Here is a 25,209-nt window from a genome sequence, read left to right as displayed (position 1 = left end):
CAATGAGTGATCGTTGCCATGGTGAAGAAAAGATCGTCATATTTCAGTCCTCTGGAACTGGATATATTAATGCGGTCATACGGCGAATTTGAAAGCGTTTTTAAAGAGTAAAGCAACATTGAAAGCGTTTTTAAAAAGAAAAGCAACACGGCTGCAGCAGCAAAAGAACGTGAGTCGGCGTGGGAGAAGATTACTGCTCGAGTCAATGCGTAAGTTTAAATTTATTATATACATTTATGCAATCACAATAATATTAGGCTACAGATGCAAACAAGTAGAATGGTGTTACAGCTACAATTTATGTCACTTAGATGTAATCCCACCGGCGAAAAAAGAACGTGGAAGCAGCTGAAGATGAAATATAAAAACATTGTTCAAACAGGTAAGCCCTCAGCATAACAGTCAGGGTGCCTCTTTTTAATCATGTTTACCACTAAATATCATTCAGCGGCTGTTTCAGTGTGCATTATCTCCAACATAATATTGTTTTCACACACATAAATGTCCTCGCCTGTATACAGTTAAATCAGACATATGAAAAGCAACATCTAACTTCTACTCAGCCAACAGAAAGCGGGCAGATGCCCGCAAAACTGGCGGAGGACCACCCCCACCACGTCTGACCGAGGCAGAGGAGCTGGCCATGAGTCAGACTGTCGGGAGGCCAGTCGCAGAGGGGATCCCTGGAGGAACCTCATCCTCGGACATGATTACACAGGAGCCACCAGCCTTGATAAGATGTAATAGGCCTAGGCCTCAAACTTCTTTTGGGCCTATAGTTCAATGTTAATTTCCCTTTCATGTGTTTTTCTTTTGTCTCAACAGATTCTGAAGGCGTACTTGGTCTAGTGGATCCATTTGCCACTTTCACTGTAAGTAGCCAATAGTCCAGAGATTATGCCATATTTAAAGTATAGCATAGTGAAACACAACACTCTAAACAGGATGATGAAGATGATGGGACCACAATGTCTGCTGCCTTCTCTGTGGTGTCTGAGAGGGAGCCTGAGAGGCCTACAGAGGTAAAATCTTGATGTTACTGATTTCCTCTCCATTCACATGTCTTTACATGCTTTTGTGGATTATAGTGACTTTTAGCCTACACTGAAGTATTAACGGATTCTTATCCATTTTAACAGAGCATGGCTGGGCAGCAGGAAGAGGGTCCCTCAACCTCCACAGCACAGATTGACACAGTGAGATATTCAGTAAATTCCAGAGGTTAATTCAGTGGAATTCATGTGCAACTGTATAATGTCATCCTTATGTGTTCCCAGCTACCACTAAAAGAAATCTACAAAGTGCATTTATTAAAAACAGTACAAAAAACAGAAAAAGAAATGGTGCTGCTGGACCGCCAGATAACTAAAACGGATCTGGAAATTTAATTATTAAAACACAAGTTAGAGGTGGGTGCAAGGTCATAGGTGAATTGTGTTGATGATTGTAACAATTAAAAAGTAAGAAACCATTTTTTTTCTTATTTGTAGGAAATAAAGAAGACCAAATAAAAAAAATGTTGTCTTTCTGTTTATTTTACTGCTGTTGGTGATGGTGATTATGAAAAACGACCAAACTGGCTTTAAACACGCGCGACAATGAATGAATCACACCGTGTGTAGCGTAAGAGGGCGGAGACAGAAAGAAACTCGAGGTTCATTGAAGAAAACCTGGTCCCGACCAGGTTATGTTCACAGTCTGTTGCCATAGTAACTGACACCGAGGTTAAGTTATCTCTCTCTGTGAAACAGGCTGGAGTTTGACTTACCTCCCTTTTTGAAACGGAAAACTCAGAGTTTCCCTCATTTCAGGGTTAACATACTCCGAGTTTTCACTAAACCTGCTTTGTGAAACCGGGCCCAGTACAGGGGTTGAACCCGTGACCTCGGCGTTATCAGCACCACGCTCTGACCAACTGAGCTAATCGGCCACAGGACACCATTGCAATATTTGATGTATTTTTATTTTATGTACCCCGAAGCAGACTCAATCGGTACGCTGGGGTCTGAGGGCGATAAGTGGGGACCTGGTGGACACCTTGTTTGTCCTCTTGACAGGTATTTCGGGACAGTTTAACAATTGGCTTTTGATGGTGGAACAAGCTAAAACGAGGAAAACGGACCGTTAAGCATGCCTGGGAGTGTCAACCTCACCCTGGTTAGACGCCCCCAACCCGACATACATTGACGCCATAGGTATCCCTCGTGGCGTCCCAGAGGAGTATAAAATTATGGATCAGGTTAAATCCAGTTTTGCTTTTATCATCCCTTGGATTTCCATGAACCATAATACCGGTCCATTGGACCGGTCTCGCCCGGACGAGTCTCTTGCGAGACGATCCAAGATAGTGGTGCGCACAGACGCAGCGGCTCACGGCTCTCCCTTTCAGTGCTTTTTTGCTTATTTCATGTGTGTTTGTCTATGGACTCTATCCACGTATACATCGGCATTACACCACTATACCCGACAGGACCTTGTGGACATCGGCTACCGACACAAACTGGCAGTTTGCAGAGACTTTCATCGTCGACACAACATCCCAGACGAACTAGCGAGACCACCGGGCGCTCCGTGGATTGTTGTCGGGTCTGGAAAGAGGCGCAGGCGGCGTCGGGAGCGCAAGCAGAAGCGGGGTCGCAGGTCCGGCCTACTGCTACGGCTACGAAACAATCCACATAAGCCACCCCTGCCCAGTCTGTATCTCACCAACGCCAGATCCATTACCCACAAAAAGGACGACCTGGAGTTACAGCTTGAGGGAAACCGCTACATTCGTGACTGTTGTGTCCTTTACGACCAAGATGGCGGCGCGTGAACAACGTGAGGCTCAGCGTCTCTCCAGATTTTGCAAATTCGCTGTGTTTTATCTGCTCCTCGCTGTTTTTTTCATCCAGTACAGTGCTGCTTTAACATCCTATAGCAGACAGGAGCTCCTAGACATAAAGTCCTCCAACTCGGACCGTTTTATCGCCGATCTCCGACTCATCCCGGAGATCTCCAGGACACTGGAGGCTGCCCACTCCACCCGGCCGGGCGGAAGTGCTCGCAGACGGCGTCGAGATCGTAAACAAAGGCGGGGTAAGCGCGGAGGGCTACGAGCTAGGCTAAAGCTAACACCGCACCGGCTCCCTTTACCCAGCATTTTCCTTGCTAATGTCCGATCTCTGATCAACAAAATGGACGAACTACGACTCTGTATCACCAACAACAAACGGATTATGGACTCCAACGTCATGATTTTCACAGAGACTTGGCTTAACAGCAGTATCCCGAACAATGCTATCGAGTTAGCAGGACGCTCCATCCTTAGGGCAGACAGGACTGCGGACTCCGGTATAACCAAAGGTGGAGGTTTGTGCATTTATATGAACAATGCTTGGTGCACAAACTCTGTTATCACAGAGAGTCACTGCTCACCCAATGTGGAGTTTCTCATGGTAAAATGTAGACCTTACTACCTCCCAAGAGAACTCACATCGGTCATTGTCACTGCTGTCTACATGCCACCAGATGCTAACGCTAAGATTGCAATGAAGGAACTGCATGTAGCCATTAGCAAACAGCAAACAAGACACCCGGAGGCTGCTTTTATTGTTGCGGGTGACTTTAATCACTCCAACCTGAAGACAGTCCTCCCCAGGTTTCATCAGCATGTTTTGTGCCACACCAGAGGAGACAAGACACTGGATCATGCTTATTCAAACATACCTGGAGCCTACAAGACGACACCCCTCCCCCACATAGGACAGTCTGATCACCTATCCCTTAAGTACTTACCACTCATCCAACGTGTGAAACCCACAGTGAAGACAATAAAAGTGTGGCCGATGGGAACAGACTCTGTGCTACAGGACCAGTTCAAGCACACAGACTGGAGTATGTTTGCAACCTCAGCAACCACTCACTCCCATACTGACATCGAGCGCTACGCTTCCTCGGTAATGGACCATATCTCTGCCACCATTGACGGCGTCACCACAGAGAAACGGATCACCATGTACCCCAATCAGCGGCCCTGGATGAACAAGGATGCCCGTCTACTGCTGAAGGCCCGCAACACCGCCTTCAGATCTGGAGACGCACAAGCCTACAGTACAGCAAGGGCTAACCTGAAACGGGGCATCAAGCAGGCAAAGCACTGCTACAAGCTGAAGGTTGAGGAGCACTTCTCCAACTCCAATCCCCGACGCCTGTGGCAAGGCATCCGAGTCATCACGGACCATAAACCCACCAACCCCTCCCCCCCTCCCTCTGACACATCCTTCCTAGATGAGCTCAACAACTTCTACGCTCGCTTTGAGAAGGACAACCACACATCTGCAATAAAGGCAAAATGGACAGCTGATCACCAACCACTAACACTCTCCACTACTGACGTTGAAGCAGTGTTACGCAAGATCAACGAACACAAAGCTGCAGGACCTGATGGCATCCCTGGTCGTGTTCTCAGAGCATGTGCTGGTGAGCTGGCGGGGGTCCTGACGGACTTATTCAACCTTTCCTTGGCCCAGGCGACTGTCCCAACCTGCTTTAAAACCACTACCATCGTGCCAATACCAAAACACTCCGCCCCAACGTGCCTAAATGACTACCGTCCAGTGGCGCTCACCCCCATCATCTCCAAGTGCTTGGAGCAGCTAGTCCTGGCACATCTCAAATCCTGCCTTCCCCCCACCCTGGACCCCCACCAATTTGCCTACCGTAAGAACAGGAGTACAGGAGGAGTCTCCACAGCACTGCACTCTGTCCTCTCACACTTAAACAATAAGGACACATATGCCAGAATGCTCTTCATAGACTTCAGTTCAGCATTCAATACAGTCATCCCCTCCAAGCTGGTAGCCAAACTCACAGACCTGGGCATCACAGCTCCTGTCTGCAACTGGTTACTGGACTTTCTAACTAACAGGCCGCAACATGTCCGGCTGGACCACCACTGCTCCTCCACCCTCACCATAAACACCGGAGTACCACAAGGCTGTGTGTTAAGCCTCTACTCTCTCTTCACCCACGACTGCAAACCCAAACATGGCTCCAATACCATCATTAAGTTTGCAGACGACACTACAGTGATTGGCCTCATCAACAACAACGATGAGTCTGCCTATAGGGAGGAGGTGGACTACCTGGCTGCGTGGTGCAAGGACAACAATTTACTACTCAACACAACAAAAACAAAAGAACTCATTGTGGACTTCAGGAAGAATGCCGCCATGCATCCACCAATCTCCATCAACGGTGAGACAGTGGAGCGTGTGGCCAGCTTCAAATTCTTGGGGATCCACATCTCACAGGACCTCTCCTGGACTACCAACTGCTCCAGCCTGGTCAAGAAGGCTCACCAGCGCCTCTTCTTCCTGAGGACCCTGAAGAAGAACCACTTCTCTTCAGACATCCTGGTGAACTTCTACAGATGCACAATCGAGAGCATCCTAACCAGTTGCATCACAGCCTGGTATGGGAACTGCTCTGTCGCGGACCGGAAGGCATTGCAGAGAGTAGTCAAATCTGCCCAACGCATTGCCGGAGCCTCACTTCCTGCCATCGGGGACATCTACAGGAAGCGTTGTCTCAGGAGGGCATCACAAATTGCCAAAGACTCACACCACCCAGCACACAGACAGTTTGCCCTCCTACCCTCAGGGAGGCGCTATAGGAGTTTACGGACAAGAACCACCAGGTTCAGGAACAGCTTTTTCCCAACAACTGTCTCCTTGCTGAACTCTGCCCCCCATTGCCCACCCATTCCACTACTTACATCCCCCCGCTGACCTATGCCCTCCCCCATCACTTCATTGCACTATTGTACTATTGCACTATTGTACATATACTATCTGTTGATTCATTGATCATACTGTTTATAATTTATATAATCTGCAATAACCATACTCTACTCTAGTCACTCCATTGCAATACTGTATATATTACTGTTATTATATATTGTCATACCCATACTGTTTATAATCTGTATAATCTACAATAGCCATATTATAGTCATTTATATCCTTGTACATATCATCACTGTATTATAGTCATAGCCTATATAGTTTTATTTACATAGATCTGTCCATACTAATGTACTTATAAAAATTGCACTTCTGGTTGGATGCTAACTGCATTTTGTTGCCCTGTACAAGTGACATGAGCAATAACAATAAAGTTGAATCTAATCTAATCTAATCTAATCATCACGGAGACCTGGCTCAAACCGACGATCCCCGATGCTAGCGTGCAGCTAGCCGGCCGCTCTCTACACTGCTGGGATCGAACATAGGACTCCGGTAAGAGCAGAGGTCGGGGGGTCTGTATTTACGTGCATGAGGATTGGTGCAACAACAGCAAGATCATAGAGACTCACTGCTCCCCTGACATTGAGTACATGTCCGTAAGATGCCGGCCGTATTTTCTCCCGAGGGAGCTAACTGTTGTCTTGTTGTTTTAGGGCGAGTGAGTACGGCCGAGCGTAATGCCAAGGTCATGGGTTCAACCCCCTGTACTGGCCACTCTTCTTTATGTGCTCCAGGAACAACAAAACGGCGACAACCCACTGGCCCCCATATCCAACATCACACCACCCACCTGTGAAACACCCTCGACAGGGCCGCTGAAAGACCGGGGAGAGGTAAAGAAAACAGCATGTCAAAGCAGAGTGGCAACAAACCTCTCGGCCACCGAGACTGCAAGAAGCAGATCAATGGGGACAGTGGACCCCATTATCCTCTACCCAAAATTTAGACCACCAGTGTAGAGAATGCGGACCGTGAAAGAACAACAAAAGCCCCCGTCGACAACACCCCGGCCCTCATAACCAACAGTACTCCACCACAAGGTAAACAGCATGGCAGCAACAAATGCCCAACCAAAGCGTCACAGACAAACCCCATTGGATTTCGAGTCCAACGCCTTAACCTCTCGGCCACCGTGACTGCTTGGAAAAGACCAATGGGGGCAGGTGACCCCATTGTCCTAGAACCAAAATGTTGCTGATGTCAAGGATCAGCTGGCAACATGTGCATGGGAGGAAGACACGTGGTTTGTGTGAGGGGCTACACAAGTCTTTCCACTGCTAGTTAAAAGCCAGGCACCTCACATCGTTTCCATAAAGTACCAAGGGACAACAAAGCAAGGAAGATAAGGGATAGGTAGGAGAGGGGAAAGATGCGACCGCCTTTGTTGAGAGCCAGAGAAGAAGCTCTCCTCTCTGCAAGGTCAAGTACAGTATGCCAGAAGATTTTAGTTTGTGAGTTGTCCTCATTCTACAAAGGCCTGGATAGCTCAGTTGGTAGAGCATCAGACTTTTAATATGAGGGTCCAGGGTTCAAGTCCCTGTTCAGGTGGTGAAGGTAGGCCCCTTCCCTGAAATGTTACACCTACTTCTTTTATCCTCCTTCTGTGGTCAGTACACTATGCCAGAAGATTTCTGATCCTTCATCCTCAACACCGAGAAGGCCAAGGAGATGACCGTGCACACAAGGAATAACTTGTTGAAGTAAACCTTTTCGACCAAGCACCTTTGCCATGTTCCAGGACTGTGGGTAAACGCCATTCTCAATAATTAAATTGAAGATACAGTACGATACAGGCACTTTGACCAGGTTAGCCACAGTGCCAGCTGTGCATCTGGCACCAACACAAAAACAGTTCGCCAATGGGGAAAAATGTTCATACAAGTCCAAAGTCCAACACGTGTGAATTGAGAGTCCCTAGGTGGGCTCAAACCACCAACCTCTCAGTTAACAGCCAAACGCGCTGACCAATTGCGTGACAGAGACTACAACAGCACACAAGGAATAACTTGTTTAAGTAAACCTTTTCGACCTAGCACCTTTGCGATCTTCCAGGACTGTGGGTAAACACAATTCTCAATAATTAAATTGAAGAAATGAGTTTCTCAGGGAACACAAGGAGCGAGAGGTTCAGTCATCACTGGGAACTTTGGAAGTGTAGTCACCTTAAGTCAGGTCTGCTTTGGTGAACTTCAGAGGCATCATGACCAGTCTGCATCAAAACATTATCTGATATCCTGTGGCAGGTTTCTGGCATTGATTCTTAATTCAGTTGCCATCCCTGATAGATGGTAATGGTAATGGTAATCATGCCCGTATGGCAGGCGAGTCTCTTTGCTTGTCTGACGTCTGTGTCGCATCCTGATTGGCTGGCAGCAAATGTCTGAGAATTCTACCACTGAACCACCAATGCCACGTGGGGACACACTGTAAGAGAAAAAAATTCAACTGTCAAGTGGATGAGCCTCTGCAAAGTGGCGCTGAATGACAAAACATCACAATGTCATACTCTTTGGATTCAAGCACCTTCTGGCGTAATGGGATCCACAACAATCATGTCAGCTGTGGATGCAACGTCAATTCGTTCTTGAAGGGCAAGTGACAAAAAGAAGTACATGGTTCAGAAATCAGCTGCCAAAGTTTCACTGACCAAGCACCCAGGCACTGCTGGGATTTGAACCCAGGATCACCTGTTTACTAGACAGGCACTTTGACCAGCTTAGCCACAGTGCCAGCTGTGCATCTGGCACCAACACAAAAACAGTCCAAAGTCCAAAACATGTGTGAATTGAGAGTCCCTGTCAGGTTCAAACTCCTGGGACACTTGTAAAAACACTTAAATACAGAAGAGACAGACAACAATATTCAAAGTTACTCGCAGCGAGGAGAGTGAAACAACATACCCAGTGACATGCCGCTCCACCCTGAGTATGCCATTCATGCTCCTCTCTCTTTATTTTCTTTAGGAGGTCCCTAATACATGGTCGTGCAACTCTAAGGGGAGGGGGAAGCAAGCAGTTGCACAAGCTGTACTTGTTGTCTATGTGTGTGTGTGTATGTGAGAATAATTACTTTTTGTGCATGTGTTCTTATCTTGGCACATTTTGCACGATGAAACTTCTTCAAGGTTGCTGCTGGCATTCCCAGGCACCTGCAAGATTAGTGGTGTTGGGAGTAGCTGGTCAGCGTCTCGGAATGCTGCTTCAAAACACTCAAGACTATTGTCCCAATGGTGCCAGGTTGCATCGAGCATACGGGAGTCGTCACCCAGCTGATCCGGGAGGCACGGGAAGGCAAAGGAGACCTGGCAGTCCTGTGGCTTGACCTTGCCAATGCCTACGGGTCTATCCCACACAAACTGGTGGAAACCTCGCTTGACAGACACCACATTCCAGGCAAGATCAAGGACCTCATACTGGACTATTACAGCTGCTTCAGTTTGAGAGTCACTTCCGGAAAAAAGAAATCTGCATTTCATCGGCTAGAGAAGGGCATTATCACTGGATGCACCATTTCAGTGATATTGTTTGCCTTGGCCATGAATATGCTGGTGAAGTCAGCAGAGGTGGAGTGCAGAGGTCCACTCACCCGCTCTGGTATGCGGCAGCCCCCCATCAGAGCGTTTATGGATGATCTGACAGTGACTACAACATCAGTCCCGGGCTGTAGATGGATCCTTCAAGGCTTGGAGCGTCTCATTAGCTGGGCCCGGATGAACTTCAAGCCAGCCAAATCCAGGTCTCTGGTGGTGAAGAAGAGAAAAGTCACAGACCAGTTTCGCTTCTCAGTCGGAGGCACCCAGATTCCATCGGTGGGGGAGAAGCCAGTGAAGAGCCTGGGCAAGATCTATGACTGTACCTTGAAGGACACCGGAGCACTCCAAGCGACATCAGAGGAGTTGGGAACCTGGCTGACCGCAGTGGATAAGTCAGGATTACCAGGCAAGTTTAAAGCCTGGATCTACCAACACGGCATCCTGCCACGCCTAGTCTGGCCGCTGCTGGTCTACAATGTGCCACTGACCACCGTCAAGGGCTTCGAGAGGAAGGTCAGCTGTTTCCTGCGGAGGTGGTTGGGCTTACCGCGAAGCCTCAGCACCATCGCCTTGTACGGGAGGAGCAACAAGCTGAAACTGCCCTTCAGTAGTCTGATGGAGGAGTTTATGGTCAACCGAGCAAGAGAGGTGCTGCTGTATAGGGACTCTAATGACATCAAAGTCTCCTCGGCTGGCATAGAAGTACGAACTGGCAGGAAATGGAAAGCTCATGAGGCGGTAGACCAGGCTGAGTCCCGCTTACGACACAGTGAGCTGGTAGGAACAGTGGCTTCCGGACTTCACCAAGGCCCAGGGAAAGGAAAGGCGTCAGCTGATCCAGGAGGAAGTCCGAGCAGGGGTAGAGGAAGCCCGCTGTACCAGGACAGTAGGGATGCGGCAGCAGGGAGGATGGACCCGATGGGAGGACGCAGCTGACCGGAAGATATCGTGGACAGAGCTTGGCGATCTGAGCCACACCGGATTGAGTTCCTCATCCAGTCGGTGTACGATGTGCTCCCAAGTCCGTCCAACCTCTTTCGCTGGGGCTTGGCGGAGAATCCTCTCTGCCCTCTCTGCCGGAGTCCTGGATCACTGGAACACATCCTCAGCTGCTGCCCAAGGGCACTGGGGGACGGGCGCTACCGCTGGCGCCATGACCAAGTACTGCGGGTCATTGCAGAGGCCATCAGCACAGGAATCTCCACCAGTAAATACCATCAACCAACAAGGCAGTCCATTGTCTTTGTTAGGGCTGGGGAGAAGCCGAAGCAGTGCCGGAGTCAAGCAGGGGGGCTGCTGGCAACAGCCCGAGACTGGCAGCTGAAAGTCGACCTAGGGAGACAGCTCAAATTCCCAGAGAACATCGCAGTTCTCAGGCCAGACATAGTCCTGGTGTCAGAAACAACTCGGCAAGTGGTCCTGCTGGAGTTGACTGTTCCCTGGGAAGACCGGATGGAGGAGGCCTTTGAGAGGAAGAGGGCCAAGTATGAGGAGCTGGCAGACAAATGCCGAAGCAGAGGATGGAGGACCCGATGCAACCCCATCGAGGTCGGGTGCAGAGGTTTTGTAGGCCAGTCTCTCATTAGAGCACTCACGATGCTGGGAGTGAAGGGTCAGCATAACAAAAGAGCCATCAAGAACATCACTGACGCAGCAGAAAAGGCGTCCAGATGGCTGTGGATCAAGCGGGGAGATCCGTGGAGAACAAAAGCTACTTAGACACAAGCCGGGACTGATTAACTGTTCTGACTGATCTGGGTCACCTGGGCGAGGGTGTCTGTTGTGAGACCCGAAACACCCAGTGAACCCAGGATACAACACTGATGATGTGTCTAAGTTGCACCGAAAGTGTATGTCAAAACTCTATTGTCTAAGCAAACGGATATAAGGGTGATAACTTAACACTATAATAATTGAATTTACATTTTATTCTAACATTTCCCTCCTGTTTATCACACATTTATCTGTTTGCAGTCCCTCCTAGGCTCTCCTCTCGGTTTTCACCTAGCAGGTCATCTATGTCAGAAATTGTGCTTACACCTGAACGGACGTGTTCTCGTCGTCTGAGTCAAAGTACTTGTCTTGGTCAGGAAACAAGTCAGGGGCATGTCCATGATGGCTATCTGAGTCGTCACTGTCATCGCTGCCACCTGCCACCAGTAGGGGGTACATTTCATTTACCTTTGTTGTAATTGGTGCCATGGCTAAATCCACAGTCCATGTGATTGTAACCTTCAGGATAGGGATACAACAACATCCACATAAGGCACACAAAAGAAGGGCAACAGCGAGTGCAATAAGCACGGACATCACATAAGGAGACCATTGTCCCCCAAGTTTTCTCCAGTCACCGAACATCTCAGTGTCAACACCAGTGTTCCTTCATCTTGGTGTTTAGCACCTTTAAACCAGAAATCGCACGCAACAGCATTCCTGTGGAATCTGTATTGTTGGGGATGGACATGCAACATTGGTCGCCAAGCATGGCGCACACTCCTTGCTGATGTGCCAGCAGTCCATCCAAGGCGATACGATTCTGGAAGGCCATGAGTGACGTGGCATGGAGTTGTTCTCCAATTGCTGTGAGTCCGGCCTCGGTGTAGTTACCAAGCTTTTGTATGTTATAGTGGATGTAGTTAATCCTATCCGCATTTTTGTTAACTGTTATCCATGGGATAATACTTTCCAAACCTGATGCAACCTGATTTACTAGTTTGTATTCGTCTGGTACCCCTTGTGGCACGCTGATGGCATCGATGTCGGTGGGATTGTCTTGCATCATCCAGTCGGGGGCTGGAACTTCTCTCTTCCTTTGGAAGTAGTTTGGGATGTGGTGTTTATCTGCTTCAATGATAGCACTTAGTAACATGTCAACATTCATAGGGTAAATAGATACTGGAATCAGTAATGTCACTACTGCACATGTTCCGGTCATGTTATAAACGATGTCATCGAGGTATTCGTCCTCGCACCACTATCACACGTCTACTCTAAAGTACTAAGTTGATGGGGGTGTGTTTCCTCCTTCTGTGTTGTAGGTATCTTGATTTTTTTTACATGTCTACAATATTTGAATTCAACGTGACCTACATTTTTTTGCGGTTCCTTTTAGCTGTACACTGGTGAAATTTGCTCGGGCTACTTTAGTAGAGAATGGTGGGGGCCTTTTTGTCTCATTGACTACTGGGAATATAGTGTTTATATCACATAAACATTCTCGACAAAAACATTCTAATATTCTGAACATGATGGTGACAGTGTGGACATTTTTGTCATTACTTCAGGGACTCAAGTAGCATTGATCAGTGCTGGTACAATCTGGAGAAGTGGGGTCATGGTCTTACAGGCAACACAACTAATATTTTTAACATAGTTTGCTGCACTTTTTGCTGCTTGTTCAATGTTTAAAACCCAGTTGTTAAAAGTTCCTGAAATGGTTCCATGGTGATGCCTTCCATTTTTACTATTGGATTCATTACAATAATCATATAGACTTAAACATTTATTAATTATTATATTATTTATAGCTTAACCCGACTACAATAGTTATTGGTAAGCCGGGGGACATTTTGGTTACTGTTTCATTTTTGTGCCGTTCTGCTACAGTGCCCTCAAAACCAGGTTGCATTGTTGGGTTTTCTGGCCAAGGGTATGTGCTATAATCTTCACTGCTCAGCACGATGCCCCAGAGTCTAGGACTCTGAAGTCCCCTGCGTCACAGACGGGTCTTTACCTTCCTCGTCAGACTCCCGAACAATGACTAGTTTACAATGCGATTGATGTACCTCTTTTTGCAATTTCAATGTCGTCAATGTCGTTAACAATACTTGATAAGGTCCTTCCCACTTGGAAGAGTGTCAGTGTTTTCTTTTTACACTTATAAAACAATAAAGTCCATGTGTATTACTTGAAATAAATATTCTGGTTTTTGAAATTGGCCACACCGAGGTCGCAAGCTGCCCTGGGCATTGTATATATTGTCTATGTATGCATAGTAGTGCAAAGTATAGTAAAGTGCATAGTAAAGTGGGTGTTAATAGTGTGGCACATCCCTCCTGTTGAGACATGTGTAAAACCATGGCTCAAAATAGTGTCCCACTTATGCAAATTTTTTGGCAAGATTGTTTTATTATCTGTCGACATATTAACATTTTTGTCCAGGGTTGCTTTATTCCTAAGACAGTGGTCAATTTCTTTCTTTGGACTCTGTTGTTGCATGTCTGCCAGAATGTCAAAGTCTACTTGTAATTTTTTAGTGTTAAGATGGTTCAGTTCCTTTAGTGCTGCTTGTTTTATCATTTTATCAGCGAACGCATTTCCTAAGGATATCGGATCAGTATTATTTGTAATATGTGTCATGCATTTACATACAGCAATTTGTTTTGGCAATTGCACTGCTTCTAGTAATGCTGTTAGTAATCCGTCATGAGTTACTGGTTTTCCCGTTGATGTTATCATACCTCTGTTTTGCCAATATTGTGCAAAGGTATGTACTGTTGAATATACATATTGGCTATCAGTATAAATTGTCACCTTTTGACCTTTCATTAATTTGCATGCTTCTGTAAGCGCTACTAATTCTGCTGCTTGCACAGAATAAGAGGATGGTAAATGTTCTGCTTCCAACACCATATCTTGTGTAACAACTGCATAGCCTGTTATTGTTTGTCCAAAATTATTTTTCTTCAAGGAACCATCTACAAAATCTCTTTTTGTTAGTGCCTGATCTAATATGTCTGGTCTACACTTTGCAGTTTGTGTTGTTAGTTCATAACAATCATGTGGTTGGCCTTCCTCAGGGAGTGGTAGAAGGGTAGCTGGGTTGAGCGTGGTGCATCGCTCAAGTGTTAAATGTGGTTGGGACAAAAGTGTTGCCATGCAAGACAGATGTCCAGCAGGAGACAAAAATGTCACGTTAGTCTGTAATAGCAGGGTGGAAACCGCATGAGGTACTTTCAGTACGAGTAGATGGAATAATACAATGGTTGCACTTGTTTCCACGGCTATAGATGCTGCTATTACAGCCTGCACACAAGGTTATGTAAAGACCTTTACAATCTACTGTTTGTATAAATGTTTTGCTGTAATCAGGTAGTGCTAGAATCGTACTTCCTACCAGTATATATATATATATATATATATATTTTTTTTTTTTTTAACACAGAATGCTTTTTCTGCCTCATTCCACTATAAGGGTGCTGTCATTTTTAAGTCTGTTTTATATGTTATGTTTGTTAATGGTGACACTATTTGTGCATAGTTTGGAATCCAACATAAATAATAATTAGTGAGTCCTAAAAAGGACATCATTTGTTTTTTTCGTTTGTAGTTTAGCTGCATTTAAGATTGCTTGTTTTCTGTCTGTTAGAATGGTTCGCCCTTGTCCTGTCAACTGATGCCCTAAATACTTCACTGATTGCTTACAAAATTGTCTTTACTCACTTTATGGCCTTCTTTTGCTAAATGGTGTAATAAGGCTATTGTGTCTTCTTCACATGACTTCCTATCTTGTGACGCTAGTAGGATGTCATCTACATATAATAATATCTGGCTTCCATTTGGGGGTTCAAACGTGGACATACTGGCCATCATTGCTTGTGAATAAATTGTCGGGCTTTCACAATATCCTTGTGGTAAGCGTGTATATATATATATATATATATATATATATATATATATATATATTTTTTTTTTTTTGCAAACGTAAATGTGAACCTGAACTTTCTTTCTCTATTTGAATGGAGAAGAATGCATTACTGATGTCTACTATGGTGAACCATGTGACATCTGTTGGTAAAGAATTTAACAATGTTAGCCATTTCACATGTGCTCAAGTGCTCTACAAAACATTTATAACAAACCACTTTGCAGTCAGCTGTTTACTTTAGCAACTTCTACACTCTTTACAGTCGTTTGCATACATTATTTCTACTTTATACTAACATGTGGTACAGAATAAAGAAGACAATCCACGATGACTTGACGTATATTCACCCTCAGGATTTATTCTTCCTCTGTCGTTTTGTCACCTACTCTATACCACCATCGCTGCTAGCACCCCCTAGTGGACCTTGCGCTATTACACTCAAACGCCAACAATGGAGATTTGGTTATTTTAGACACAAACATATAAAAAATAGGAGGGTGTCTTTTTTTCTTTTACAACTGAATTTTATATGGATGACATGAACTATTACTACTCTTAAATGCTCTAACCATATTTATACATTTTAAACAGTTTTTTTTTGTTTTTTTAAACCATGTTACCTTATCTTTTATGTACCTTACACTCACACCACCCTTTTCTGCTTATAGCATGTCAACTGCCATGCAAGTCTGGAAGGCCATCAGAGAAGTAGCTAACTGCTACACTAACTGCTCTGAACGCTTCTTCAGTTTGATTAGAGAGACGCTGAACGTTATAATGCAGATAATGAATCACTTCGGTATTATGGTTAATGGAAATCACAGGGATGATAGAAGCAAAACTGGATATAACCTGATCTATAATTGTATACTCCTCTGGGACGCCACGAGGGATACCTATGGCGTCAATGTACATCGGGTTGGGGGTGTCTAACCAGGGTGAGGTTGACACACCTCGCCTGGTCCTCAGGGCAGCCGGTGGCATGAGGTGAGACCCTACGGAAGTAGCACTATGCACTAGGCGCTCCACATCTACTGACAATACTGTCATTGGAAGAAGGAAAGAAATCGGGGCACAAACACCAGTCATGTTCTCGGTCGGTAACCTATCACTCACGCCGGGGCCACCGCACCACCACCAGAGGTCAGCCCTGAGTATCGGCCGGAAGAAGGCATCCATCTCTAAGGTAGAATTACACCAAGAGATATTAATGCCGGGTTGTACCAATGGGGAACCTGTGGAAACGGTAATGCACACAAACAAACCATCCCGTTCCCTCAGATCTTCCGCGTCCCTCCATCTCACTGTTCCCTCTGCACGCCTTAACACTATGGGGAGCAGAGCTTTCAGCCGCTCTGCTCCCCAACTCTGGAACTCATTGCCACCAGACCTCCGTAACTCTGCCACCCTTCCCATTTTCAAATCTAAACTCAAAACCCATCTGTTTAAACTTGCCTATTCCCTCTAACAGCTTCACATGGTCCCCCCTCTCCCGATTTATTGTATGCTCTTATTTATTGTTTGTTGTCTTTTATCTTGTATTTTATATTGGTGTTTTTTATCTCCTGTACAGCGACCTTGGGTGTCCTGAAAGGCGCTTTTAAATAAAATGTATTATTATTATTATTATTATTATTATTATTAAATTTACCTTTCGCCACTGGGCTGCTGAATATGGGCTTACCTTTGACCTCTGTAACCTCGGGGTGCGCTATGGCGAATGGCCGACAATTAGCCGAGGCTGCTTCTGGAGCAGTGGATGTATTCATCAGGGACACTCGGCGGAAATCACGCTAAACAATCTGTTTTCCTTGTTTTAGCTTGTTCCACCATCAAAAGCCAATTGTTAAACTGTCCCGAAATACCTGTCAAGAGCACAAACAAGGTGTCCACCAGGTACCCACTTATCGCCCTCAGACCCCAGCGTACCGATTGAATCTGCTTCGGGGTAAATAAAATAAAAAAAAACCATAAAATATTGCAATGGTGTCCAGTGGCCGGTTAGCTCAGTTGGTCAGAGCGTGGTGCTAATAACGCCAAGGTCACGGGTTCAACCCCCATACTCACCACCCATCTTTATGTGGGAATGCGGACCGTGAAGGAACAAAAAAGCCCTCGTCCACAACACCCCGCCCCTCATAACCCCCCCGGGCCCCATAACCACCAGCGCACAACCCAGTCAACTGTGAAAACACCCGCCTCATGGCCGCCAACTGACCGGGGAAAGGTAAGTATTTGCCCAAGCAGGGGCTTGTTGGTCTAGTGGTATGATTCTTGCTTAGGCTGCAAGCCCTCCGTGCCCCTCAACTACTTTTTTACACAATTCCCAGAACACCACCATCAGTGAAGTTATATCAACGCTAATGTAATCTGACAGGATGTACTTCAGGGCCCGGCGCTGTCTTTACCCTTGCAGGTTCCGTGGTGTAATGGTTAGCACCCCGGACTTTGAATCCAGTGGTCTAAGTTCAAGTCTTGGTGGAACCAAGGGATTGTCCTGTTGCCCTTGTATTTTGAGGGCAAAAAGGAGGTGTTTGCAAGTGGACCTGAGACCCTGTCACTGGTCACCTGAACAGGGACTTGAATCCGGGACACTCAGATCAAAAATCTAACCTTCAGGTGACTGGCTCAACCTTTGCTGATATTTGGCTTGTCCATGTGGGCAGTTTAAGACCTCATTCGATCTTGGAGGTGTCGATTCCGGGACCTGCCTCTTTCATTCCACTTCTTCTTCCTCCTCCAGTCATCCCCACCCACCGCGGCTGAAGCAGTGGCAATACAGCCTGGACAACAGTGTCAGTGTGAACCCATAGAGGGTTACCTGAATCCCTCTTTGACAGAGCCCCTCTTGAAATGGACTTTTTTTTTTTGTCCCGTCCAGCCATTGGGGCAGATAGTATTGTTGATCTAAATGCCCTTACATGCTAAACAGATTTGCTCTGTGTCAGGAAAGGTGTTGGCTACAACTTTCCTGTACCATGAAATTTTATTTGCCGTTAATTGATGTTTTTGTTATGCGCATTTGGAGCAACCGGACCGGAGCAAGAAGAGACACAGAAAAGAAGAAGAGAAGGTGGGGTGGAGGGGGGGGGGAGTAGAGAGAGAGACAAAAACAGCAGCAACAAGAATTCCCATAACAACAACAGTGACAAACAGAACAGTTAAATGTCAATGATGGCTAAGGGTCACAATAGAGATGATATCAGTGAAATGAAACAGTCCAACTTACCAGTAGCAATAGTAACAATGAAGACATGAACAATGATAGTGAACACAATTACAGCCATACAGTTACTGTAATTAAAATCTCACTGCTTGACATCATTTTTACTGTAATAATAGCATACCAATAGCATGTAGACATCAGGGATAAGATGGTAGATTGTGTAGAGAAGCACCCATGTGCTGTGAGTGTTTATATGGAGGTGTGTACTTCTGTGTATATATTCATATATGTGTGCGTAAGCGTGCTTGTGTATGTGAATGCGAGTGTGTGAATGTGTAATTGTCACTGAGAATGACAAAAAGAGAGAGACTGCCTTCTACCACCCAGCAAACCCCGCCCCGCGCAGCCAGGTCAAGCCCCCACCGCCAGAGATCCTCCGGCCCCGTGGGTGTGGGCAAAGCCAGGGCCGACTCCCCAAGACCCGCCCCCGAAGCATCTCCCTGAAGAGACCAGCAAGAGGCCATGGAGGAGCAATCCCAACCGGCAACAGGGCGCCAGCAGGCCGGAGGAGAGCCGCACCCCCGAGACCAGCGGGAGACCATACCCCACTAGGGCAGAAGGGCATCGAGGGCCACACACCTGTGGGCACAGGGGCGCTCCCGCCAACCGGGATGGAGCCCATCCACGGCCGGAGGCGCCGCCCCCCGCCCCCCACACACCCCCAGGAAGCAGAACCCGGCCCGCCCCAGGTAACCCCAGGCCTGACTACCAACACAGGACCGCCCCGGCCAGGACAGAAGAGGCCCGGGCACACTGCCCCATGGAGGACCGGGCGGTAGAGATGGAACGCCCTGCGCCAGAACCCGCAGAGCCCCCCCGTATATCTCTATAGCCATATACACACACACACACCCACACATATATATATATAATTATAATAAAACTAATCATTATTTATCTAAGTATTTAAAACAATAAATACATAAAATCTCAGACACACGCAAGCACACACTGTGGACGTCCCCGGGTTGGGCGTCCGGGGCATCACAGGGCGGGGGACCCAGGGGTCCCAGACCCACAACCAGGCCCCGAGCCCAGGGAGGTACGGACCGCCAAGGGATAGCACCCCCAGACTCCCCTCGACCACGGCATCGGGGCTACGGCAGTGTGGCAGACAAAGGAGCGGGCGAGGGGAGGAGGCCCGCACATGAGCAAGCGGAGGGGGCGTGCAGGCGAGTGGTAAGGCGCTCCACCGCGCCGGCCGACACCCGCCGGGCAGCTCACCCCCGTGAGGGAGAGCCATAGCTCCAAGTCATGGGGAGGCCAAGCACCAGAGCCGAGGAGTTAAGACCAGCGCAAGGCCACCGACGGACCCCACCATCCACCGGGAGGGCCGACCTCCCCCCCGCCCCCAGAACCAGCAGCGCTCCACCCACGTACCGGAGAACCATCCCTGACGAGCCCTAAGGCAAGACTGGGGATGGGCAAAGACAGGGACAGCGATGCAGCAGAGCATAGGACCAGTGGCAGCAGACGCCCAGAAGAGCACCATCCCCCCAGCAGGCCCCACTCCAAGGAGCATGTCCCCATGAGCAGGATCAGGCCCCCTCCCAACACACAGCCCGGTCCCCGCAGCAGCCACCACAGCACAGCAACCCCAAGCCACCACCGTAGACTTCAGGCCACCAGCAGCGCGGACCCCACTGCCTGGAGGCCGGTGAACGCCCCCCCAAGGGCACATTGGTGCCCGCGACCCAGGACAGACCCAGGGAGGTAGCGCCAACCATGACCCTAGGGCAAGCCCCGGCATCAGCTGGTTTGAAATTGACTTTTAATTACTGAAGTCTGTGTGAGGGTTGCCTTGCTTTTATGCTTTTCAGGATGTTCTTTTTCGTTGGCAGGTGCTGAGGGCCCAGAGCGGCAGCGGTTTCCCTGTTGGTCCCCTTTTTTCCTACTTTTGGTTTACTGAGTCACGGATGCAGTGTGGTTTGGATCCCTCCCATTATGTTACCGCTGTCGTGGTAAGCCCCAGCCCAGGCCTCTTTTCTTTTTGACTCCTCCCATCACCACTTTATTTGTATTATTCATGGTTTGTCACTCATTTTAAGATAATCGTTTAATAAAATAACTACTTTTATCATTGTAAATCACGATCTTGTTCTGTGGGATTTTGGGGATTAATGTAGAGTTTGTGATTGATCAACCTGTTACATCCTGGGGTGAAAGTCCCCAAGTGAAGTTGTCAGCAAACTACCTACCCCGCTCGCTTTGCCACACACGCAGTGACACCACAGCCCCTCCATGCAGGCCAGTGATGCACCCAATCAGTCATCTGGGAAATATGGATTGTGTGTCCAAACTGGGGACAGATGCTTGTGTATACACCTTCAGAGATCAAGCACATGTCCTTGTTCCCATGTTTTTGTAAAAGTAGGAATTGAACGGCTATGTTTCCACCCAGTTTCGAACCGGGGATCTTTTACATGTGAATGGGGATCAATGGGGAATGGGCTGTGAAGAGGACTGGCGAGGTCACAAAGCAGTTGCCAAACAATGAATCACGACGATGTGTCCAAAGTGGGGGCAGAATGACAATTGTCCAAATTGACTTCTCCTTTGTAGGGAAAATTGTAGTTCATATAACATGTTCCAGAAATAATGGGCTTTTTTTCAACAAAACAAGAAATCACATATGGAAATGAGGCTTGAAAGGTTTAAAAGCCAGCTGTGAAGAAAGCACCTGAGCCAACCTCAGGCACACCTTAATGTCTCAGTGAATTCAAGGTTGGCTGGATGGGCGGGATTTTGAAGTTAAGGTCCCTTTTCCAAACTATTTGCCAAGTCACAATGCAAATCAGGATTATGCTAAAAACCGTGCTTGAACCAGGGACCTTTAGATCTTCAGTATAACGCCCTCCCACCTGAGATATTTCAGCTGCTAAAGTGGCTCTCAGTCTGGGCTAAAAGTAGGGCAGTGTGACACTGGGTCTGTGCCACATAAGTTCCTGTGTCCCTGGTCCAGTATGTTGTCATCTTGGGTTGGAATGTCCCCATGCTGGTAACAGGTGGGGAATACAGTCCGTTGATGAGAAAGTGGTGCAGAAAATGGATGGATTTCATTGGTTGAAGTCTCCAGCTACCATAAAATTGTTCATGGTCCACGAGCCTCTGTTTTGAATTCCCCTTTGGCCAATTGACACCACATCAAAGATGGCGGCGCGCACAGACGCAGCGGCTCACGGCTCTCCCTTTCAGTGCTTGAAGACCAGACCTTGAAGACACAGACTGGGACCTATTTCAACATCAGGACCTGGAAACATACACAGTGACAGTACTAGACTATATCAAGTTTTGTATGGGAACTGTGTCTGTGGACAAAGTCATCCGGATTTTTCCAAACCAGAAACCCTGGATGACCAGCCAGGTCCGCTCCCTCCCCAAAGCCTGCGACTCTGCCTTCAGGTCAGGCGACAGAGCTCTGTACAGTACGGCTCGAGCTGACCTGAGAAGAGGAATAAAAACAGCCAAAGCGGACTACAACAGATAGAGTCCCACCTCTCCAGCAATAGACCACGAGAGGTGTGGCAGGGACTGCAGAGCATCACTAACTTCAGAGGACGTGATGTGATGTCAGGAGACCTGAGCGTGTCTCTGGCAGAGGAACTCAACAGTTTCTTTGCCCGCTTTGAAACACCACAGCCACACTCATCTTCTCCAGCCCTGCCCCCAGCCCCTCCCGGCCCCACGACGACCCCCCCCCCCCCCCATTAACTGTAGGAGAGCATGACGTGAGGCGTGTGCTCCAAGCAGTGGACCCCAGGAAGGCCCCGGGCCCTGACAGCGTACCTGGAAAGGTTCTCCGAGCATGTGCACACCAGCTGTCCGGAGTCTTCTGCAGGATTTTCAACCTCTCCCTGGCCCAAGCAGTCATCCCCACCTGCCTGAAATCCGCCACAATCATCCCCATCCCTAAAAAGTCACCCGCATCCAGCCTCAGTGACTATCGCCCTGTTGCCCTCACATCCATAATCATGAAGTGCTTTGAGAGACTGGTCCTCCAGCACATAAAAGGCTGTCTCCTCCCCCCCCACTCGACCACCACCAGTTTGCATACCGGGTGAACAGATCCACAGAGGACGCCATCGCCATAGCCCTGCACGCGGTGCTGAACCACCTGGAACAACAGCACAGCTATGCCAGGATGCTCTTTGTGGATTACAGCTCGGCCTTCAACACCATCATCCCGGACATCCTAACTACAAAACTGGACACCCTAGGCCTCCCTCCCCTCACATGCAGATGGATCAAGGACTTCCTAACAAACAGACCCCAGACTATGAGATTCGGCCCCCACCTTTCCTCCACCCACAGTCTGAGCACCGGATCACCACAGGGCTGCGTGCTGAACCCCCTCCTGTACTGCCTCTACACACACGACTGCAGTCCGGCCCATGAGAGCACTATCGTCGTCAAGTTTGCTGACGACACCACAGTGGTCGGATTGATCTCACAGGGAGACGAGGCAGCTTACAGGGAGGAGGTCCAGAGGCTGACGACCTGGTGCTCCGACAACAACCTAGCCCTGAACACGCACAAAACAAATGGAGATCATCGTGGACTTCAGAAGGAACAGAAGTGACCCGCCCCCCCTCTACATCAATGGCGAGTGTGTGGAAAGGGTCCACACATTCAGGTTCCTGGGAGTCCAGATCTCCGGCGACCTCTCCTGGACAGACAACATCACAGCTGTCAAAAAGAAGGCCCAGCAGTGTCTACACTTCCTGAGAGTCCTCAGGAGGAACAACCCGAACAGGGAGCTGCTACTGGCCTTCTACCACTCGTCCATCCAGAGTCTGCTGACCTACTGCGTTTCCACCTGGTACGGAAGCTGCACTGAGGCGGACAGAGGGAGGCTTCAGAGGACAGTCACGGCAGCGCAGCGCATCATCGGCTGCCCTCTCCCCTCCCTGACGGACATCTACTCCACCCGGTGCCTCAGCAGAGCTCGCAACATCATCAAGGACAATTTACATCCCGGTGCTCAGTTGTTTGACCTGCTGCCCTCCGGCAGACGCTACACGTGCATCAAGGCGAAAACAAGCAGACTGAGGAACAGCTTCTTCCCAAGAGCCATCACCACCCTGAACTCAGACATACAACGTACCCGGTCATTAGCATAATGTAAATGTGCAATATTTTCCATCACTGCCTCTGTTACTATCTCAATCATATTTATTTATTTAACAACCATTACAATACACTCATATATGACTTTACTCATCTGTATACACCAGACATTATTTGCACTATGACCCATTGATCATTGCACTAAAATTTATTAAATATCACTAGTTTGATGGTTATTATAAGATAAGGTTAGGGTTAGGGTATATAGGCCTTTATTCATCCGTCAGTGGGGAAATTTGCATATTTATGGTTACCATAATGTCATTATGTGGTTACATCACCTTATACTTCTGTATGTGTAAAAAAAAATACCAAGAAGGCAGGAAGTGACCAAAAGTAACAGTTATGGACTGTAAAGTAATAGATGGAGAGGTAGGATTCAATGAGCTTTGCTTTTTCCTACTCCTTTTGGACATGTGGAACTGGGAACTGATTATGGGATGTATTCCCTTGTATGTTGATGCATGTTGAAATCAAATGAAACCACATTGTAGAAACATGATGGTAACAGGGCTACTGAGAAAAACTACTTTATACCTTTAAAATAAAATACATTCAACCTTTTCCATCAAGGCCTGTCAACAGTGGAACTCAACAGAAATCAAATGAACCCCTGATATGAAACTATTGATGAGAAAGGTTGAGTCTTAAAAGAAAAACAAAGTTGTACATTAGTCCTGATCATTGCTACTCACTTCAAAACGGCCAAACTAAAGGTTATTTCCCACACAAGTTTCTCACGACCCCCAGTCGAGTTGTTTTTAAGACAAAAAAAACGTATGCCCCCGCTGTATATATTGTATTTATTGTCTCCTTTATATTACAGTGTCTCGTAGATCTCTCAACCACTGTATATCTTACAGCGCGTCGTAGATCTCGTACTCCTACGAGACTCATCTTGAGGCCGTGGTGGGTGGGAGTCAAACTGCTAATGCCTACAGTTGTTTTTTTCAACATGTGGCAGATATTTAGCAGATATTCATATAATATTCATATATCAGTCAACTACGTTGTAATTACAACTGCGTTGGGCACTGGATGATCAACAAGTCAGTGGGGGGTATGTTGCTGAATCTCCGGGGTACGTTTGGTTTGAAGCTAAGGGGGCGTGTTCGTGGAAGCTAAGGCGTGTGTTGATTGGCTGATTTGAAGCTAAGAGGCGTGTCGGTGGGTGGCTCTTAGGCTAAGGTTGAGGGTTCGACGGTGATTCTATCACACTTTATGCCCCGCACACTGGCTGGATGGACCGCCGGAGGATCTGCGAGGTAATGTAGGAATTATTTCTTTAATTCAAGAATGTATTTTTTAATTTTGATATTCATTTGTTTAATTTAAACGAGGTTAAGAAAAAAGAGGGTAGAGGGGGGCAAGACACACACACACACACGTGCATATGTCAAGCCAACTCCAATGTTTAATCCGAATTATCCTTTGATTTCCGGTGTTTTTGATTCTCGGCCTTTGCCGGGTGATGACATCATATCCTGATACAGCTGCGGCGGCGGCAGGTGCGATGCTACCCTGGGGGTTGTAAGTCACATGACGATGGCGTCATAGCGACAACCAAGGAAACCATGTCGCACCTGGGGGTCGTCAATCAAATTTTGACAGGGTGGAAAGAACATACCAGGGGTCAAAAGGTCAAGTGGTCCCCGGGGGGTCATAAATCACAAATCTTGACTACAACCCCATTCTATTTCTCTCTCACATCTTGCCAGCTGATCCTTGACATCAGCTGTCACAGACATTTGCATCATTTGGGGAACTCATCCTGATCCACGGTTACCACTTATTTGTATTTGAACTCAAATCAACAAGTAAATAAGTAATCATACACTAACTGGTAAAGGAAGACACAGTCCAAACACTTGATTGCTGCAGGGCAAGT

The 25,209-nt window shown here is 47.4% G+C and overlaps 3 non-coding genes and 1 pseudogene across 3 annotated transcripts; 2 read left to right on the top strand and 2 right to left on the bottom strand.

Moving 5' to 3' along the window:
• Positions 1 to 1,855: 1,855 nt before the first annotated feature.
• Positions 1,856 to 1,930, bottom strand: trnai-gau (transfer RNA isoleucine (anticodon GAU)). Its single transcript has one exon. It is a non-coding gene; the product is annotated as a tRNA-Ile (tRNA).
• Positions 1,931 to 3,827: 1,897 nt separating this feature from the next.
• On the top strand, positions 3,828 to 11,061 carry LOC131132383 (uncharacterized; annotated as a pseudogene).
• Positions 8,446 to 8,519, bottom strand: trnat-agu (transfer RNA threonine (anticodon AGU)). The gene has a single exon. It is a non-coding gene; the product is annotated as a tRNA-Thr (tRNA).
• Positions 11,062 to 17,383: 6,322 nt separating the features above from the next.
• Positions 17,384 to 17,455, top strand: trnaq-uug (transfer RNA glutamine (anticodon UUG)). The gene has a single exon. It is a non-coding gene; the product is annotated as a tRNA-Gln (tRNA).
• Positions 17,456 to 25,209: the final 7,754 nt, after the last annotated feature.

This window comes from Doryrhamphus excisus, chromosome 7, assembly GCF_030265055.1.
Source record: "Doryrhamphus excisus isolate RoL2022-K1 chromosome 7, RoL_Dexc_1.0, whole genome shotgun sequence".
Classification (NCBI taxonomy): Eukaryota; Metazoa; Chordata; class Actinopteri; order Syngnathiformes; family Syngnathidae; genus Doryrhamphus; species Doryrhamphus excisus.
This window is presented reverse-complemented; position numbering and strand designations above follow the sequence as displayed.